The 17,560-nt window shown below is 53.3% G+C and overlaps 1 protein-coding gene across 4 annotated transcripts in view; it reads left to right on the top strand.

Annotated features, from left to right (window-relative positions):
* Window positions 1–17,560, top strand: part of LINGO1 (leucine rich repeat and Ig domain containing 1) — a 178,375-nt gene that overhangs the window by 87,515 nt on the left and 73,300 nt on the right. For 2 of the 4 annotated variants that reach the window (XM_023195979.2, XM_023195980.2), the window contains one exon: window positions 8,524–8,705. The exons of 1 other annotated variant lie outside the window; for it this stretch is intronic. The gene's annotated coding sequence lies outside the window, so the exon portion shown is untranslated. Of the gene's footprint in view, window positions 1–3,290; window positions 3,469–8,523; window positions 8,706–17,560 lie in introns of those variants that run through there. One more of the 4 variants, XM_023195975.3, reaches the window with a different exon arrangement.

The raw sequence follows: 17,560 nt of genomic DNA, 5'->3' as shown, positions 1-17,560 counted from the left end.
ATGATGGTTAGTATGCGCTTACTGTGTGCAGGGGATGATGGTTGGTATGCACTTACTGTGTGCGGGAATGATGGTTAGTATGTGCTTACTGTGTGTAGGGGATGATGGTTAGTATGCGCTTACTGTGTGTAGGGATGACGGTTAGTATGTACTTACTGTGTGCAGGGTCTGGGCTAGTGCTTTCCTGACCATCAGTGAGGTGGGAGCCACCCCAGTTTGCTGATGAAGAGAGGGGGGCCCAGGGAAGCAAGGGGACTACCAAGGTCCTCAGCAGTGAATGCTAATGTTGGGGATAGATAGGGCTGGACTTGGGGGAACGGAGAGAAAGAGTTGACCAGCAGCTTGTGTCCTGGCAGTGTAAGTGAGCTCAGGAGGCAGTCAGGCTGCCCTTGGTCTGTCCTGACACATCCCTGGGCCCTTGGGAGCCACCTCCGAGGAAGTTCTTCCTTCTCTTGGCTCCTTAGCCCCCCATTTAGCACAGAGCAGCCTGAGGCCACTGCACGGGGCACCCACTAGGGCAGTCCAGGGGCCTGCTGTCGTCCGCAGGGACTCAGGGACTCTGCCTCCACCTCTCCCCTCTCCCTGCAAGCACTTTCGAGGAGGCAGCCCCACTCCCAATCCTCCTGCTGTGCTCACCCGACCCTTCTCACCCTCTGGCCATACCCACAGTCTGTTGGGCCTAATGGCCCTGCTATTCCTGATCTGTGTCCACTCACCCTTTCCAGCCTCCAGCCCGTGGAGGTCAGCCTTTCCCCCGCTCCCCCGACTGTGCTTCCTTCCACCCCGCTATGTCTCTCGGGTTTCCCATGCCCACCTTGAAGGAAAAGGTACTTCTCCTCCAGACGAAGGCTCATCCCTGCCCTGGAGGGCCATGAGCCAGCCCCACTGTCAGGCATTCCCTTTCCACAGCTCCTGCTTGGCGTATGACCCCACCCCTTCCCCAAATATGAAGGGCATCTGGGTTCCCAAACCAGTAGCAGGTCCTGGTCACCCCTGTGGAACTCGGGCAACATCTGTGAGTCTTAGTTTTTCCTTGTGTTGGGTGGGCCAGAATGGTGCCTGGAACGTAGTAGGCACTCAACACATGCTTGTTGAATTAATGGACTAAGTAAGCAATGAATTCCTGGCCTGGCTGCCTCACCTGAGTGTTGTGCAGATCAAAGTAACTAATGGATTTTTTTACAGAGTTAAAGATGCTGTTTGGACAGAAGGCGTGGGGGATGCTCAGTGGGACGCTGGCACTGTGGATTATAACCGCCGCCCTCACTTTGCAGTTTCCGCCTCCCAGATCCCTCCCTCATCCGCCCTCTCTCTATTGCTGTACCCCACCTCTCCCCTGGCCACTGCCTCATTCCTAACTCACTTCCTCCTGTCCTTCCGCCTGCCTGAAATCCATCCTCCCCCAGGTGGCAGCTGGAATGATGTTTCTGAAGCACGAATCCAGACCCTGGGTACTCTCCACTTAGAACTTCAGGCTCCTGCTGGCTCCTAGAATAAGAGCTCCACCCTGTGTGGTGCCTGCTAGGCCCTGCCTGAAGGAGGGGGCGGTCTCCCTCTCCAGCCACTGAGCTTTGTCACCGGGGTAGTCTGCGGTGCCCTTCCCCACTGCTTCCAAACCCAACTCGTTTTCCTTTAATACCCCTTCAAAGATCCTTTCACCCTGGAAGCCTTTCCCAAACCCCAGCCCTGGATCAGATGCCCCCTACCCTGTTTCCACAGCCCCTCAGGCTCCCGCTCTCACACAGCCCCCGAGTTGTCATCTCTCACCTTCCTGCACTCCACCCCACACCCTGCTCAGGTGTGTTTGTACCCTTAGTTCACAGAAAGCATTAGAGGGCATTTGCTGAATAAATGAGTGAGTGAATGAGTGAACTGGCAGCTCCCCCAGGCTGTGGGAACTCTGGGCTGGACCTCTGGGCCTACTGAGGGGAGTGGGTACCACAGTGTGCTTCTGACCTGTCCTGGAGGTGGCTTCCTTTCTGTGTATCCCACTGGGCTCTAGGTGTCTTGCCCTGGAATTGTCCCCACCCGCAGGCCCTGCAACAGCAGTGGCTGCATCTGCAGCAAGGGGTTCTGAACCATTCCAGGGATTCACTACAGGTTGAGGGTGGCACAGGAGCCCTGAGAACAGTCTGGGGTCTGCAGAACCTTGTCACCTGGTTCCCTGATCCCCACCCTGCCACCATCATCTGACCCTCATGCCCATACGCACAGGTCATTTCTGCCCCCGCCTGACCCCCAAGACCTTTCCTGGCCTGAACTGCTCCAGCCCCTACAGTGCCCTGCACCAGGAACCTGGCACTGAGCCCCGGCTCTATTGCCCAGGCTGGAATGCAGTGGCGTGATCACAGCTCACTGCAGCCTCAAGCTCCTGCCCACCTCTCTGCTCCTCTGACCTGGCCCCAAGCCCTGCCTTGTGCGTTAGCCAGTCCTGCTGATGGTTCAGCTATTACCCTGCTCTTGCAGACCCCTGTCCTGGGATTTCTGGCTTCCTGGCCCGGCTACCCTGGTGCTGATCACCTTCCCATGAGTGTCACCCCTCTGTGGGCCCCACCCATGCCTGTGGTGCCACCCTAACCCCTGCCTCCAAGCCCACAAATTGGGGCAGGCCGGGTGCCCAGTTCTGAGTGTGTGGGTGGGGGTTTGGAAGATGAGGAGGGGTCCGTTCTGCTCAGGGGGATCTCCTAAAACTGAGGCTCCTACTCAGCCACTGGAAACGGAGGTCCCGGAGGTGGTGTTCTGGCTGTAGGTGACCAGGGTGGGAGACACCCCGAGATGGGGGCAGGGAAGGTTTCCTGGTGGAGGTGGTGGTGCCCTGGGTGAGCCAGTGAGGATGAGGAGGACGGGGGACCCTCCGCGGTGGGTAGAGCAGGATGTCCACTCTGTGCTGGGCTCCATGCCAGCCTCATGCTCACCCCCGGCACGGCCAGCCTTCGGGCGGGTATTATTAGCTCCATCTAACAGACAGGAAAACAGAGATTCCAAGAGGCTCAGAGACTTGCCTGGGGTCACCTGGCTGACCAGTGGCCTTGTCAGGCCTACACCCGGGAATGGCATCATTCCAGGCTCGTATGGAGGGAGGAAGGGAAGAGTCCGGGGAGGAAGGAAGGGAGGCGGGCACCCGCCACAAACATCAAAGCAGCTGCTGGCTGTGACTCTCCAGGGTGGGGGTGTGGGACTGGGTTGGCTTTCTGAGTCGGTCCTGCTCCCCCCGCCCCACCGTGGGAGAGCCCTCACGATGCGAGGTTCCCACCGCCCCCTCCCTGGAGAGGCCGGCAGTTTGCCTCTTCAGAGGATAATTCCCCATTATACAGAGATATTTAGCCTAATAGAAGCCGACAGATCATTCAGGGCAGTAATGTACTCCGGCTTCAAGCGTGTAGTTTCCTCAGCCTGAACTCCCAGATTAAAGGCTCCTTGCCCAGCCCGCCCCATGCCGGTGCCTGTGACCTTGACTGCAATGATGGGGTAGGTTTCTCCCTCCCTCCTTCTCTCCTCCTCCCTTGCCAGTTTCCACCTCCCTCCCTTTCTCTCTCTTCAAAAGAAAAAAAAAAAAAGATATTTTTCTTCGAAAATGTTCAGTGGAAAGGCTGTTGCTTAAACCTTGCATGCTCTGGGGATAGGCTGATGGTGCTGGGCTGCCAGCTGGCCTCGGGAACACCTGGCCAGCCCAGAGCTCAGCCACAGATCGGCCGGCATGGTGGGCAGCCTGGGCAGCTGAACACTCCAGCCAGGCTGGGGCAGGGGGAGGCTGGGCAGATGCCTTGCCCAGGGCCAGAGCTGGCCCCTGTACTCCCTCAACCCATTTCCCTGCCCCAGGACTGGCCCACAGGGGCCTGACCTGTGCCCTTCAGCGAGTGGGGGATGCCTTTAATGACTGGGGAGCACTCTCAATTAGTGGGGACTCCTTGGGCCTGGGCATCTGGGGATGAACCCAGGGAACACTAGTGGCTAAATCTGAGGGGCAGATGGCACCAGGGTGGCCTTGCGGGCCTTGCATTGATCAGGAGGGTGGCTTCCAGAGCTGCCTTCTTCTGGCCCCTGCAGGGTTCCCCTGTCGATTCAGCTGTTTCTGCTGCTCTCTTTGTCCTTTCTTTGTCTTGCCTTCTCCCTCTCACTCCACAACCGCCGCCTCTCTCTGCCTCCCCCTGCCCACCCCATCTGCCCACCGGGCTGCCTCTTTGAACTGCCTGGCACTTCCACGAGGCAGCAGGGAGCAGGGGACAGCACCGCATCTTTGGAATCAGTCAGCCCTGGGTTCAAATTCTGGCTCCAGCACTTACAAACTGTTTCTTTCCATTTAATATTTTGAATTTGGACAAGTTCTTTCATCTATCCGAGCTTTCACTGCCTCACCTGAAGAGTGAGATGCTCCCACTTGGCCCTCAAGACTATCCTGGGGTCTGTCAGGGCAAACTGCTGGTCAAAAATTTAAAAAAAAAAGATTATCCCGAGTGTTTAGTGTATGATGTAGTGCCAGTAGGTGGCAGCTTCCCCACCTGGCAATCCCAGGCCCCCCGGGGAGACCCTACCTCCTGACACTCCTACCTGCCCAGGTGCCCTCTCTGCCTGTCTGGTAGGAAAGGGGAAGGTGGTCAGAAGGTGGTCAGGTGGGTTCTGGTTGCCCCTGGCCCACAGCAGCCGTAGGTGTAGGGGAAGAATGAAGCCTCATGGGGGGGACCCTACTTTGTTTCATTTCTGGGCAAAGCCTAGTATTTGATACTGCTCTAATTTGAAGGAACCAATTTAAGGGGCTGTGGTAAAACCACCAGGGGTAAAGGGGACAGAGTGGAGGATCAGGGCCTGTGTAACCAGGGGGGAAATCTTCTAGGTTGAGACCCCCTTCCAAGTTTTGGGGCAGAGGGCAAAGAGTGCCTCTAACCTCCAGGGATGGGAGTCTTGGCAGCTGAATGGAAGCCTGGGTGGAGTGGGGAGATCCTGCATCTTCCGGGACGAGGGTGCTGGGGTGACTGCTGGGGATGAGGGAGAAGGTCCATAGGTGTGAGGCCACAGAGGGTGTGAGGCCACAGAGAATCTGAGGCTGATGTGCTGTGGAACCCTGGGCTGATCCCACTCCCTTGCTGGGCCTGTTTCCTCATCTGCTAGGTTAGGCTGATCATGATGCCGTACCTGCCTCACAGTGTGGGCTTCAGATCCAGGTAGAGAATCGGTGGGAGCCCTCTGTGATCTGTAAAGTCCTAATAATAATAATAATAACTATATGCTGGACATTACCTTGCCTTCCCTTGACTCTCTATAACACCTGCTTCAATCCATGCAATCTAGCCCTGATTCATGTATTGACAGAATTAAAGAAACTCATGGCAGAAATCAACCTCCCCTTTTAGTGCAAATCCCCACCCAACACACATGGTCCCCAGACCTCTACTTGCATACCTCCAGGGACAGGAAGCTCACTGCTTCTCATGCTGAACAGAGATCTGTCTCCCTGGAATCTTTTCTTCTTAGGCCTAGCTCTGCTGTCTGGACACTCATGCCAAGTCCCTTCGTCAGGGACCGGAAGTCCTGATCAGGCCCCTGAGGCTTCTTGAGGGGCGGGGTCTGGTTGTGAAAGCAGTCCCTGTCTATGGTAGAAGCTCTACGAGTCTTCCTTCATTACTCTCCTTTTCTTACCCCCACCCCCTCACATCCAACTCATCAACCAGTTGGTTCTGCCACAACACACTGCCCGAATCTATCTGTTTCCTCCCTCTCTGTGCCATCCCTCTGGTTAAGGCTGTCTCCTTGTCCTCGGGCGATTGTGACACTGGTTCTCTGCCCCAGGCCTGATGCCCTTGAGTTCAGTCTCCACTTGGCAGCTCCAGAGAACTGTTAACAATGAGGAAAACATCATAGCACTTCCCTAGTTAAAACCCTCCAGTTACTTTTCATTGCGTTTGGGATGAAATCCAAAGCCCTTACCCTGGCCCTCAGGGCCCCAGTCTCCTGCTGCAGCTTCGTTTCCCACAGAATAAATTCCAATGTGACTGCTCCAGAAAGACCTTCCTTGCCCCTCTAGCTTGAGTAACCCACCAGCCCCAGCCCAAGTCTTCTCTTTCACATTACCAGGTTTTATGATTGTTATTGCCTGTCACTCTTTGGAATTATCTTGTTTATTTATTTGCTTATTTGTTTATCATCGGTATCCCCTGTTCCCATGAGAGTACCAAACTTGTCTGTGTTGTACCCCAGTGAATCCTAGCCCCTAGAAGATACCTAGCATATAGTAAGTGCCGAATAAGTATTTGATGCATGAATGAAAAATAACACAGAAAACAAGAAATAGGAAGAAATAGCAGATGATGCCATTGTGGCTGTAGTAGCAGTTAATGATATGACAGTTTTGTGTGTGTGTGTATGTGTGTGCACACGTGCACATGGGTGTGTAAGCTGGGAATCACCTGCCCTTTTAATCACCTGGGCCTGAAGCACCGCATGCGTGGGAGACACACGTGTCCCTCTGGGGCGTGTTCATGCACACTCATAAGCGCACACACAGGCATTTCGTGTTCAGTAGCAGTGTGACCTTTGGTGAAGTCTTTCGCCTTTTGGGCCTCCATTGCTCCACCTGTGGAATGGGGCTGGCTGGGGCTAGAGGCAGAGGCCTGGATGCCATGTGTCCTGAGTTTCAGTGCTTGCGGGTGGCTGGAGCACTGCAGGCAGCAGGGGCCCCGGAGGCGGGAGGGAGCCAGGAGGTGTTTATTGAAGTTTACCTCTGCCCAGAGCTGCTCCCTACTGCCTTGGAGGTGAGGATCTCACCCAGGCAGGAGGGAGTGGTCCCAGGTCAGGACATTGGCAGAAAAGCCTAGGGACATGAGTTTTGCTGCTGGGAGGTGTATTACATTCACAGTCGAGGTCTGTCGGATGCATCCGTGACTTCAATCTGATAAGTTTTCATTTTTGTTTGTGTGCTTGTTTTTTTAAAAAAACCTTTTCCTTGCTACATTTATTTTACTTCTTGAACTTTTTCCGTTCAATTGCCATAAAAAAGATTTGCCTTGAAATTAAAAAGGAGGAAAACTCTCCATCCATGTTTCCACTCCTCCAGGCCACAGCCACTCCCTCTCTGCCCCCTTATCCTCTTCCTGTAATGACAGTACTAAACCTTGCAGAATATTTGGGAAGTAGAAGTGGCCCCAGGTTACTTATTCTCTCTGTGCCTCATTTTCCTTCTCCAAACAATAGAAGTAGTTGTTGTTCCTTCACCCAGTTTTACAGATTCCATGAGTTAGCTTTTAATTTGTCAAGGGCTGAGGAAGGTTCCCGGCACTTAATAAGTATGATGTACATATGTGTTTACAAAAGACGAGTAAGTAAGAAGGAAAGGGCAGCCATAATGCTGCCATCATAGCACAAAGGGCAGCTGTAGAAGTCTGTCTTTGGCATCAGAAATCAAGGGTTCAAGCCCCACTCTGCCCACACTCTCCATGGAGCCAGGAGCACGCGTGTGGTTGCCTTCTCTAAGCCCCCACTCCTCCTGTAAAGCGAGTCTGTAATCTGGACCCTCGATGCCGCAGCGTGGGTGAGGGTGACAGATGGGAGTGGGCCTCGTACACCCCGCAACCCAACCCCCACCTGCACCCATTTCTCAGTTTTCCACCTCATTATTGTCACAGAAACATTACTCAGCATCACTGCTGGCCTCTTCGTTGATCGTTTTTAATGGCTGTGTACTACTCTCTTGGCAGGCGTGCCGTGAATCACTCCGTCATCTCTATTGTGGAGTGTTTAGGCAGCCTGCAGTGTCTTGCTGTTATAAATAATGACTCTGTGCCCAAGAGGCTTCCCCTCTGAGCGACAGTTTTCTGGGACAATCTCAGGACATTCATTGGGGCTGCTTTGCTAGGGGGGCTGAGTGAGGGTCCAGTGGCAGTGGCTGGAGGAGGCAGGTCCCTTCAAGGGTGGCCTGACACCCTTCCCCAGGGACATTCCCTTCCCCAGGGACAGCCCAACCCATGGCAGCATGGATATCAGGACAGCAGGACACTCTGCTAGTGATGAGCATGACGGGAAAACACGAGGCCATGATGGGAAGGGCAGTGGGTACCATGGAGGATCAGGGCCAGGAGTTGGAGGAACTGTGTTTGCCTTTGCCACCCTCTCACTGTGTGACCTCGGGCAAATCCCTTCTCCTCTCTGGACCTCAGTTTTTCCCGTGTACTGTGGCCAGGAGGCAAGGGTTGATCCAGAGCTGTGCTGTCCAGTGTGGTAGCCACTGGTTACATGTGGCTGTTTAGATTTAAATGTAAATTAATTAAAACAAAATTAAAAATCAGTTTTTAATCACACTATTCACATTGCAAGATCCACATGTGACGGTGGCTGCCGTATTGGACAGTGCAGAGGCAGAATATTGTCATCATGGTAGAAAGTTCTGTTGAACAGTGCTGGTCTAGAGATGCTTCCAGGGATCTTCCTTTGGTCTCACCTTCACCAAGGTGTGGCCACCATCTGTCCTAACTCCTGTACCCCTCGGGCCCCTTGTGAACCCTACCACTCACTCTTGTTTCTCTTCCTTTCTAGGGATCTTATGACCATGACCTGGCTACCTTGAGTCTGCGGGGCTACACAGCCTTCAGCCTGCATCTCCAGGGCTCTGACTCTATCCAGCTCCTGAACCAGCTCCCAAGTCTACTCCTGACCACAGTCTGGGCCAAGGGGACTCCTCAAGCTTTGGGACCCAGCAGGACACAGCAGCAGTCAGGGTAGGTGGCATCCCCCGTCTACCCATTCCCTGACTCCTTGGGATATCCAAGCCTTCTTGGTCCCCAGAGCAAAAGGGATACCTTTCTGCACACTATATCTGTCAGGATCCCTTTGATTGTAAGTAGCAAAAAACGAAAACTAAAACAAACCCTATTTCATTCAAATGAAGTTATCAGCTCATGTAACCAAAGTGTTTGGTGGTAACATGGGCTTCAGGCAGGGCTTGATCCAGTGGTTCAAATGGTGCAACCAGAACCTGGTTTTTGTCTGTATTCCTTCATTCCTCTCCTTGATGATGGCTCCATGCTTAGTGGCATTTGGCATGACATAGTCAAAAGATGCCTGGCAGCAGTTTCTGGGGTAACATGCTTCTAGGTTTAGATCTAGGGTTGGGAGTGGAGACAAAATCTTCCCTGATAGAACAAATAAAAGTCCTCGAGTTGATCTCAGGATCCTATTGGCAGCATTCAGCTCATTCTGAACCTTTAACTGAGTCCACAGGACTTAGAAACACTGATGGGCTGGGGGTCAGGGTCTGTCCTTCCCCAACCATGTGACCAGGAATGAGGGGTGAGTGTTTCCCAAAGGAATCTTGGGATCCTGCTGACAGGAGAAGGGAGACTCCTCCCCAACTAGGGAAGGCAAATAATAAATAATCATTCTAGATGGTGTCATAGATGGATGTGGACGTGCTGTGTGTCCTTGGACAAATCTCTATGCCTCTCTGAGCTTCAGTTTTCTCACCTGATAATGAACCTCACCTGGCAGGGATGCTGAGAGAACTACCTGAGATGATGTACAGAAAGGACTGACATCTGGCAGTTTCTCAGTAAATCCTTGTTCCCTTCCCCTTCTTGCTTCCCTCTCCAGGAAGTTTGGGACATCGCCGGTTTGGTTTTTCTGTTTCTTTCCTTTTTTTGAACTTGGAAGGAGCTGCCAGGGTGTATTGTTGATCAGAATCCTTACAGGCAGAGCCTGAGACAAGGATTTGTGTACATGAGCTGTATTGAGGGCAGGGCCTCAGGGAGAGGGAGGAAGAGAAGAGACTAGGGTAGGAATGATAGCACAGGCAAAGTTGGGCCTTGGGCTGGTCCAGGGAACCCTGGAGCATAATTCACCCACAGAATTACCCTTCCCACCCCCCACAAGGAGGTCAGGCTTTTGGGCCCCTGTATCAATCAGTCATTGGCAGTGAGCCACCCATGGGAGGGCCTGGATTGCCCAGGTGAGGTGGCCCCCATTTGTGGAGGGCAGTTCTCTAGAAAAGGGGGATCATTGAGCTGCAGCAGCCCACCCTCTGGGCAGCTGGGGAACAGGGTGATGCACTCACTGGCCATAGAGGGCATCTGGGCAGCCCACCCTTTAGCACAGGGAGGCGGAGCCTGTGTCCCAGCCTGGCCAGTTCTGGACCTCCTGAGTGTGTTGTCTCCTCTGGTTTTTGCTCCTCCTGCCCCAGAGTGCCGGTGCCTTCTACCACAGGGGACTGGCTGCCAGCCTGGGGGCTGGTGATGGTATGGGACCTTGGCCCCTCCTTTGGAGAAACCTCTTCCACACCCAGGCTCTGCACTTGCCCTCCACCTCTGCTGCTTCTCCTCTAGTAATTCCTCTTCTCTCCTCTGAACCTTCACCTACAGTTCGCCCAGCCCGTGGTTTTCTGCATTAGTCCATCTTCTAGCTCCACCCTTTTCACAGATGAAAGACCAAGACCCAGTGTGCATTTCCTCATTCATACTCTGCTGGTCACTGCATCCCAGCACCGAAGTGCATTGCTGTCTTTGTCTTGACTGCCAGGAAGCTCATAGTCAGTTTGTGGCCCATTTCTGATAGGTGCCCAGGATGCTGTGGCATGCAGTTGCTTAATAACCTTGTCTCTGGCTTCTTCTTTCTCATTTTTGCTTTGTCCTGTTTTCTTCCTCTGTTTTTCAGCATGTGCTGCTTCTGTTGTTCTCAGCAGCCTCCAATTCTTTTGGAGGGAGGTGGGGTATAAATAACCAACAGTGGTGGAAAACGAAGCATTCAGTACTGACTGCAGCCAAAAGCTGGGCCCTTGCCTTCCTAGGGGCAGCTCGGGTTGGGGGATCTCCCCCAGGCCCAGGGCTGAGCCTGTCCCCAAGGAACACTGAAGCCTGCCACGGTGACCCCAGTACAGTGCTCACTCTGCCCTCTGAGGGTCGGGACTAGCATTGTTCTGCTGCCCGCCCTCTTCTCTCCCTCTCCCCATCTTATCAGAAGCTAATGAAAGAGGCTGGGAAACCCAATCCTCTGGTAATTACATTTACTTAACGGGTATTCAAGTGGAGTAATGAGAAGTTTAATGCAGTGATTAGATTTTTCTTTAATTAATTAAAATGAGAGCCATGTGTCTTGCCAGCAGACCAACTTGACCCTCTGCTTGAGAGTAGCAGAGACAGTGGGGGGCTTGGCTGGGTGGGTGGGGGGCTCAGGGACAGGTGCCGCCTCCTGCCCTGGCTCTGCTGTCTTCAGAGGCAAGCCCAGCTCTGATGCCCATCCAGGCCAGTCTCTGAATTGGCCCTTGTTTCTGAGGTTTGTAAGTAACTAGGCCTGGGTCAAACCTGGGTCACCCAGGGCCAGGGTTCCAACAGCCCATGCCCTCGGAGAGCGGAAAACTGAACCAGGATGGAGGTTTCAGACAGGAGAGTCAGCGAGCGTGGCTTAAAAGCAAGGAGCGGTTGGGCTGAGCCTGTCTGCAAGGATAAACTGAAGCCTGATGATGGTGGCCCCAGGACAGTGCACTGTGTCTTCCAAAGGTCAGGACTAGCATTGTTCTGCTTCCCTCTTTTTCGAAAAAGGAATTTCGGGCCCTGTGACAGGAGGAAGTATTTTAGGTTGTGCATCTCAATGCCATGTGCCAGCCAACACCTTCACTTTCTTGTTCAGCCAGATCTGGGTTTACCTCCATTGGCACTGGATCACCTGGGCAAATCGAATGGGGCAGTGGGTGGACAATTGGGAAATCTGACATAACCACAAAGCACTTTTTCACTTTGGCTTGGGAGTGCATCCATGCTAGAAGGCTGACTGTCCTCACTGTGTTTTTGAAGGCTAGGTAGGGAGGCAAGGAAGAGCTTCCCTGCTTGAGCCACTTTTGCTAGGGCAGAGGGAATCTGGGAATCCCAGCATAGCTGCCTGAAGTGGAGCATAGGACCAGCCTAGCCAGGATAGAAGGCACACATAGTAGGGGCTCAGGAGACAGGCCCTGGCCCCTGGGGGGCAGGTTATGTTATTTTCAAAGCCCTGGGTAAGGTGGTAGAGAGTCCTGGGCTTTTCACAGTGGGAGACAGAAAATGTCCCTCATTAAGACCTGACCCCAGCCCCACACTAAACCCTGATCCTGGACAGACTGAACCTTGATCCTGGTTCTACAGTGAGCCCTGATCTCAGTTGCACACTGAGCCTTAATCCCAGCCTCACACTGAGCCCTGATCCTGAATCAGCTGAACCTTGATCCTGGTCCTATACTGAGCCCTAGACCCCAGCCACACACTGAGCCTTGATGCTAGCCTCACACTAAGCCCTGATCCTGAACAGACTTAACCTAGATCCTGGTCCTACACCAAGCCCTGACCCTGGCCCCACACTGAGCTCAGCATTGTTGTGAATATGCCAATAGAGAAGCAGGTGCCAGGGTAGTAGGGGTAAATGGCCCTGTTTGTCCATTCCCACTGCCAAGTCTGCTCTCTCTGGACAAGATTCCTGTGCCAGGCCCTGCACTAGGCTCTGGAATTGCCTAGATGAATCAGCCATGATGCCTGCCCACAGGGCTAGTGGGGACACAAGCAAACAGGTGATGAGAGCACCAAGTGATCAGAGCTGAGGTGAGGGAGGCCCGGGGGACTGGCAGGGACACGGCTCTGCATTCAGAGTGTTCCTCTGGCAACAGGTGGGAGATGGAGGTACTGGAGGCAGGGGCCAGTGAGGGGGCTGCGATGGGGTCCCCGAAGAGGCAAGGATGGTGCCCATGGGCAGTTTAGGGAGTCTAGGGTAAGTGTTCTCCCAGCATAACTGACTGTGACCCCCCCAGACCACCTCAGCTCATGGTGAACCAAGGGACTTACCTGTGAGAGGGTTGATGGTGGGGGCACTGGGCTGATGATGACACCTTGCAAGGGAGGCAGGTGTATACATTCCATGGAAGAAGAAACAGAAGCACAGGCACTGCCTGATGCCCCTTGGCTTGAAATAGCATGGCTGGGCATGTTCCCGAGTCTTGCCTGCCCCCAGGCCTGCACGCTGGTATTGCTGGGGGTGAACTTGCAGTAGGAGCTCGGGGCTTCTTTATGACTCCTCCACTCTCGCCTCGGTGAACATAGCCTGGGCATCAGTGGGAGCAGGGGAGCCAGCCAGGGGAGTCTGAGCCAGTCAGCCTGGCATCCAGGGCTGGGGCAGGGCTTCCAGCACAGTTGAGGTTCTTGGAGCAGGGGGAGTGGGGAGGGCCTCAGTTGGGTGGGGGACGGGACATCAGGCTGAGGCTTCCGACCACAGACTCAGGGCTTGGGACTAGCCCAGGAAGGAGGATCTTCTGCCTCCTTCACCCTCCCCTCCCCACTCCGGGTCCCACCTCTGTGGATTTCCAGGCACTCACACCCATTCCCCTCCTGCCATGCTCCAGCTGCTTCCAAATAGCCGGGCGGGAGAAGCCATCCAGACAGCCGCCTACTGCCCACCTGGGGAAGCCCAGGCCCTGGGAGGGTAGGGACCTGCTCAGGATCACGGGGCTCTGCCTCCTGCATTGAAGAGTCTGAAATCCCATTATCTTGAATTTACACTTTTATTTATTTGTTTTTTAAAAATGGGGCTCACTGTGTTGTCTCCCAGGCTGGAGAGCAGTGTTGTGATCATGGCTCAGAGAAGCCTCAACCTCCTGGGCTCAAGTTATTCTCCCACTTCAGCCTCCCGAGTAACTGGGACTACAGGTGCACCACCATTCCTGGCTTTTTTTTTTTTTTTTAAATAGGGTCTTATTATGTTGCCCAGGCTGGTCTCGAACTCCTGGCCTCAAGTGATCCTCCCGCCTCAGCCTCCCAAACTGTCAGGATTACAGGTGTGAGCCACTGCACCCTGCCTAAAGTTATACTTTAAACAAGGATTCTATGTGTTTGAATACCTGGAGGCCTTCAGGGGCGTGCATGTACACAAGTTCACTGGTACACAGGCAGACACCCCCAGGGAGCACCATGCCCGAGAGCTGTCCACTGCCTCCCTGGTTCCAGGTGCCGTAAACCACTGTCTCAGTTAATCCCCTCAGCAGTCTGTGAGGCTGGGTTATTCATCCACAGGTGAGGGAGCCAAGGTCCTGGAAGTAGGCCACAGCCACACTGCTAACTGCAAAGGCGGAGCTGGCCTGACAAGCTCAGATCCTCAGATCTCAGGCAAGCTGCCTCCTCCACAGATCATGCCTTCCTTTCTCCAAAGGCCTCTAGCATGCCCACCCACCCCATCCCCTGCGGCCTCCCACCTTGCTCCAGCCACAACCAATGACTCTTACCCCCACTCCCCACAGCCACCCCCTCCAGGCCCTTGCTCAAGCTGCCTCTGGCCCCTGGCCCTCCCCACACTCTATCTGCCCACACCCCCCATCCTTCTAGGCTGGACCCAGGTGCCACTGCCTTCATGGAGACCCTGTGCACGCTCACCCAGAGTGTACACACTGGCTCAGATCTCAGAGCCCTTCCTGGGCACTGCCTTGAGCTTGTTGCCCAGCCCCTTCTAGGCTCCTGGCCTCCCTGCGTCTGACTTGGCAGCTGCGTGGAGGGCAGGGGAGTCTCTTTGCCCTAGCTTCCTGGGCCAGTTGACCCCTGGGCCTGGCACACAGTAGGTGCATGGGAGGTCACTGGGGTTCTTGCCTGGTGAGGGACTGCACCTCTACAAACCCATCCCTTTCCTTAGCAGTCCTGGGTCAGCTGGCTGTTTTGGGGCTGGTCCCCACCCCCAGCCCAGCTCCCCTGCAGAAGACCAGCCCTCAGGGTCCTAATTTAGTCCTGGCTGGCTGGGGATGGGGGCTGGCTTCTGACCCCAACGGACCCTGGTGCACCTTACACCACGCCCAGGTTCTGCAGTGGTGGGGGAGTGGTTGCGGGGGAAGGCAAATCCCAGCTTTGGGCTCACAGGCCAGTCTTAGGGCCTGGCAGGTCCAGGGACCAGGGTTTTCCAGCCCTATGTGCTAAGCACTAGTAGAAGGCGGCATGGGACCCTCTGCCTAGGTCCACTTACCCCTTCTAATTACTGGCTCTGTGAGCTTGAGCAAGTCATGTAACCGCTCTGTACCTCAGTTTCCCCATCTGTTAAATGATATGATAATAAACCTATCTCAGAGGGTTGCTGGGAGGATTCAATGAGTCAGTACAATGCAAGGCACGTTGCACAGCCCCCAGTGAATGGTGTGCACTTCCTAAATGTTGACCGTCACCACTGTTACATGTTATAGGAGCAATGGGCCCACGAAGGCAGGGTGTGGGGGAGTGTTTGGGGAGAGTTTCCAGAAGGGGTGACACCTGAGCAGTTACTTAAAAGGTGAGGCACAGAAGGCAGGAAAGGACATTCCAGAAAGAGGGACCCATACAGGACAAAGGCCTAGAGGCAGCTTGGGGGACATGTAAGGGAGTTGGGAGCATCTGGATTTAAGGTAAGACTGGAAAAGGGGAGACCAGAGCTGGAGGTGCCCAGAGGCTGTGTCCTTAGGATCCTAGGGTGTCACGCTAGGGAGTTTGAATTTTGTTCTGCAGCCTGTGAGGGGTTATGGGAGGAGGAATTTTTTCTTTTTTACCATAAAAGCAATATTTGCTCAAGCACAATTATAAAATGGAAACAATATAGAAGTGTGTCCTGTAAAATAGGAAAGTCCCCCTTTGCCTTTAAAGCCCACTCTGCCAATGTCTCACTACTGTTGGCCTGGTATGTTTCCTTTCAGAACATTTTCTGTGCTGTTGCAAACATATTTATTGTGTATTACTAAGAAAAGAAACGGAATCATATTATGCACATTACTCCACCGGTTCCATTTTTCACTTTCCAGTATATTGCGGGCATCAGTCAATGTCACGGCACCCAGATCTGCCGTGTTCTTTTTAATCGTTGCCTAATATTCCATTGTTTGTACAAAGCATAATTTATGTAACTAGTCCTGGGTTGATGGATATTTAGGTTGTCTTTCATTTTTCACTCTTGCAAATAATGCTTCGGGGAACATCCTTGTATATATCTTGCTGACACCCGTAGCCTTTCCACAGGATAGATTTCTAGATGCAGAGTGGCCAGGGTGAAGGGTCTGCCTGCTCTGTTTTTAGAGCAACCTTGCTCTTCCCAAGGTTGGGCCAGCTGACGCTGCCCCCTTGGTATCCGAGAGTGACCATTTCCCCACACTGTCCTCCGCATTGAACATTCTCAATCTTTCAGATATCTGCTGATCTAGAAAAATATCTCACTGTGGTCTCCGCACTCACTCCGCTCCTCCCCAGCGAGGCTGAGTGTCTTTTTGTGCAGTTCCTGCCCATGGGTATTTCTTCCTCCGTGAATGGACTGTTCACATCCTTTGCCCATTTTTCTTTTCTTTTTGCCTTTTTCTTATTGATATAAAAGAGCTTTCAGTGCATTAGGAATTTAAAAAACTTTTGTCTGTTTTGTGTGTTGGAAATATTTTCCCTAGTCTGCTGTTTGTCTTTTTTAACTTTGTCTGTGGTATCTTTGGCCATAGAGAAGCTTTAGATCTTTATTTAGTCAAATCTGTCAGGCTGCTCCTCAGGGCTTCGGAGTTTCGCGTCTGGCCTGGCGAGGCTTCCTGGGCTGGTTTTAAGTGGAACGGGGATGAGGTCATATTTGTGACTGTGAAAGGCCGTCCTGATTGCCACTGTGTGGATGGGGGTGGCTGGGGTACTGCAGGTAGGAGGATAGGAGGCAGCTGAGACCCTTGTGTCCAGAAGGGGGTGGGGAGAATTGGGGAGAAGATGAGTTTGAGAAATATTCAGGAATTGGCTGACTGTGGTGATAGGATGCGAGGTGAGAGAGGGAAAGAGAGGATTCTGGAGTGATGCTTGGGTGTTTGGCTTGGGAGGCTACAGGACTGGTGCCGCCACCACCACCCTGAGTTGGGGATAGGACTAGGGAGGGAAATGCATGCAGGTGCACATGAGTGGTCACCTTGGCAGGGCCACATGTACATAGGAGCACATACATGCACACATATATACATGCTTGGAAATTCTGGAGATTGGTGCCTCTGTATCATGGCCCTGTGGGCGTCTGGTTTTTGTGAAGTACCTATTCTCTACCAAGTACTGTATGAGACACTACACACACACACACACACACACACACACACACACACTTTAATCTCTACTGCCATATGAATATGGCATTAGAGATAGGGAACCAGTCCCAGAAAGGGTAAGTAATATGCTGAAGGTCACAGAGTTAGTAAGTGGCAGAAAGAAGAATTTTTCTCCATCTTGGATCTAACCACCCACAGACAGAATTTCTGCCAATGGCATTGAGGAGGAGCTTCCGTTCATTTCCAACCTCACCACTGCGGTTTTATCAGGGACTCTTAGGGATGAGTGCTGGAGCTGGACTGCCTGGGTTTGAAACGACCCCATTCCTTTCAAGATATTTCACCTTTCCATGCTTTGGCTTCCCCATCCTAGAAACCAGGATAGTCAAGGTACCCACCTCGAGGGCGTGTGTGGGAAGCAGATGAGTTAGCAGAAGGAAAGCGCTTAGCCCAGGGGGCTCACTGGGTGCGATTTATGGGGACCATGATGATTATGACAATCACAGTGGCAATGGTGTTCACCCCTCACCTGTGTGTCTGCCACTTTCCCTCCTCCACTCCCCTCCCCTC

This window comes from Piliocolobus tephrosceles, chromosome 6 (genome assembly GCF_002776525.5).
Source record: "Piliocolobus tephrosceles isolate RC106 chromosome 6, ASM277652v3, whole genome shotgun sequence".
NCBI lineage: Eukaryota > Metazoa > Chordata > Mammalia > Primates > Cercopithecidae > Piliocolobus > Piliocolobus tephrosceles.
This window is presented reverse-complemented; position numbering and strand designations above follow the sequence as displayed.